This window comes from Opisthocomus hoazin, chromosome 15 (assembly GCF_030867145.1).
Source record: "Opisthocomus hoazin isolate bOpiHoa1 chromosome 15, bOpiHoa1.hap1, whole genome shotgun sequence".
Taxonomy (NCBI): Eukaryota; Metazoa; Chordata; class Aves; order Opisthocomiformes; family Opisthocomidae; genus Opisthocomus; species Opisthocomus hoazin.
Genome location: NC_134428.1, coordinates 995,577 through 998,456, shown reverse-complemented (window position 1 = coordinate 998,456; position 2,880 = coordinate 995,577). Strand labels below are relative to the sequence as shown.

Here is a 2,880-nt window from a genome sequence, read left to right as displayed (position 1 = left end):
CCTCTGGGCACAGACGGGAAAGCTCTGGGTGACAAAGGCTGTCAGGTCGCGCTCCAGAAGCAGCAGAGCAGCGCCAGAAGATCCCCAGCACCTGATCGCACAGACACAATTCCAGCTCAATGATGTGATTTTTGAAAACAAAACACCCAGAGCAGCGCCTGCCACCACAGCTCTTCCAGGGCAGCTTCAGCTGCCGGAGGCACCTGTCAGTCGCAGCCGGGCTGGGGTGGAGCCGGGGTGGGCAGAGGCCAAAGGGCCTGAGGAGAAAGAGGTCCTCAGGGCTACAGGAGTGGGAAGGTCCCTGAGCCCAATCCCCAGCCCCAGCCCCACAGAGATGGAAGCCTGCTATTCAACTCACTGCCACGCATGGGGGCACAGGGGGGTGCAGAGGGAGGCCCGGTACCTGGAGGAGAGAGTGTAAGATATCTGTCTTGGGGACACCTCACCCCATAAAGGGCGTTTCCCTCACCCTGTTGCGTTGTTCCTGCTTTGGGGCTGGGCACAGATGTGACACAGAGGGCTGTGGCCCTGGGTGGCAGAGGAGGCTTGGGGGAAGGAGTGTGCTCCTCTCCATTGAAACACCCTGGACTGGGCCAGAGAGTGGGAGCAGCACCTGCAGCAAAAGTCTCCTTCTGCCCCATGGCCCTGCAGAGAAGTTGAAGGGGGAGAGCTCTGCAGTGCAGCCCTGTGCCAGGATCAGGCTGCAGCAGAGAGGCAGTCCCAGCCTCCTCTGTCTCTGAAGGCTTCAAGTGCTGCTTTCTGCAGAGGGTGCCTGGGCACTCAAGGACAACAGGACTGTACTTGTCATAGACTTGTCATGGGAGGAGAGTGTCTTCTGCCAGCAGATGTCAAGGGGATGTAGCTCACTGGAAGAGCACCCGCTTTGCATGTGGGAGGTCCTGGGTTCGATCCCCAGCATCTCCAAGGGGTGCTTTTTCCCTGACTCCCCAGCCTCAGACAGCTGGAGCTGGAGCACTTGGTCCTCTCCTGCTCTGCCCAATCAGGGCTAGGAAACCTTTCTGGCCGCACTGGGAGATGTGAAGTGAGGGTGCTGGTCAAGCCCAGGTGTCCTTTTGGTGGCTTTCCAGGGATAAGCGTCTCCAATTGTCTTGATTCCAGGTGGAGATCCCATATCACAAGGGAAGCACCCCTTGGGCTGTCTGAGTTGGATGAGGCTGGGCAGGGCTGTTGGAGTCTCAGCTGGATGAATGATGTTTCTTACTCTGATCCTGTTTCCAGGTCCTTCCTGTTCCACCATCACCACTGGCTTGAGCAGAGCCAGGGCCCACCTCTTGTTCCTTGGGTGTTTCGTGTCTTCATCCACTGTGTGCTTGTGCGACTGGGGAGGAACAAGCCTGTCCACAGCCATGCACAGGCGCTGAGGCCCACGAGATGTTGTCTCAGCTGCTCCCCTGGCAAGAAGACCCGCAACGAAAATGGGGTGTGAGACATGGACTTCCAGTGCAGGGTGCCCAGCCTCTGGGAAGGGTGAGCCCATACTCAGAGAAATAAGGCTGCTCTCCCACAGGCTTTCCAAAGATGTGCTCTGACCAGCATGGAGAACCAATGCTGAGAGTTGGGGTCTCACTGTGACCCTCCTCACATAGCTCCTCAGGAGCAACCACAAATCTGGGGCACAGTGGCGATTCCGCTTTGCTGCAGAGAATGGACCCAGCCCACAGGGACAGAGTGCTCAGGTCCCAAAATGCCGTGAAACGGGCTCTTTCTGTACAGGGGTGCAGAGGCACACACAGGCCTGTGGTTGATCTTCTCAAGGAGATGGTGGCAAACGTCCGCCAGAGTAAGGAAGAACTATTACACCTGTAGGAGGGCAGAGCTGGCAAGGAGTTGGCACAGGACAGGCACTGGGCTCTTCTTCCTCATCCCCCCTTGGGGCATCATGAGTTTGCAGGTCAGTGTTCATACTGACCATAGGCCCCCACCATGCTGAGCTGAGAAGATAACACTCTCCCCTGTTTAGAATCATAGAATCATAGGTTGGAAAAGATCGCCCCATCATCAATCCATGCTGACTGCTTTCGGACATGTTCTTTTTTAGGTGCACAGAAATGCCAAAGTGACCTTGTACAGCCTGGGGTTCCCTGGGTTGACTTGCTGAGCTCTTTCAACAACAGGCGCTACATTGCCTTGTCCTCACTCACAAGAGCCCTCGACCAATGCCAGGAAGCTTTGAAAGGGATATTCCAAAGAAATGTCAATCTCTCCCTAAAACTTCATTACCATTATTCTCCCTGTTAAATGGTGTCTTGAATTTCTCGAAACTTTCATATATTTTCACCTGTCTTCACTATTTCTAAAGTATTTTTTTCAGATGCAGGCTGCCTAGACAAAGGCCCTTTCCATTATTCTCCAGTTTTCTCCTCCCTTTACTCTTTGTGCATTCAGATTCCTGTCACCTACCGAGCTGCTGTTTTGACATCAGGGAGTTAAAAGTTTACCTGCCTTTCAGTAGTCTGATTGTCTCCTTTGACAACTCTCTAATTATGTTTATGACTATTTTTTTTCCTCTACCTAGCTACAATATTTCTCATAGGATTATGTCTTATAGGAAGGCAACCTCATTAGATGTAGATTGTAATTGCCATGTAAATGCAGAGAGTGTTTTGTTTATGGAACTTGATTATGTTTTAATTATTTTTCTTGCAAATAGGAAAACTCCTGCTGTTCGTGTGTACAGTCAGCTCTCTGTGGAGAGAAGGTGGGAGATGGTGCAATGGAGCTGTAACATCCAGTTGCAGAGACGAGTGAAGGAGTCTGACGCAAAGAGCAGTGACACAAGTCCCAGGTGGCCGATGAGAGAAATGTTGAGGTTGGGGAGGTGAGGAGCAAAGTTGTCCATAGAGTGTCAGATGTCAAGGG

The 2,880-nt window shown here is 52.7% G+C and overlaps 1 non-coding gene across 1 annotated transcript; it reads left to right on the top strand.

The window, feature by feature from the left end:
- The first annotated feature begins 852 nt into the window (after window positions 1–852).
- TRNAA-UGC (transfer RNA alanine (anticodon UGC)) lies at window positions 853–924 on the top strand. Its single transcript has one exon. It is a non-coding gene; the product is annotated as a tRNA-Ala (tRNA).
- The last annotated feature ends 1,956 nt before the right edge of the window (window positions 925–2,880 follow it).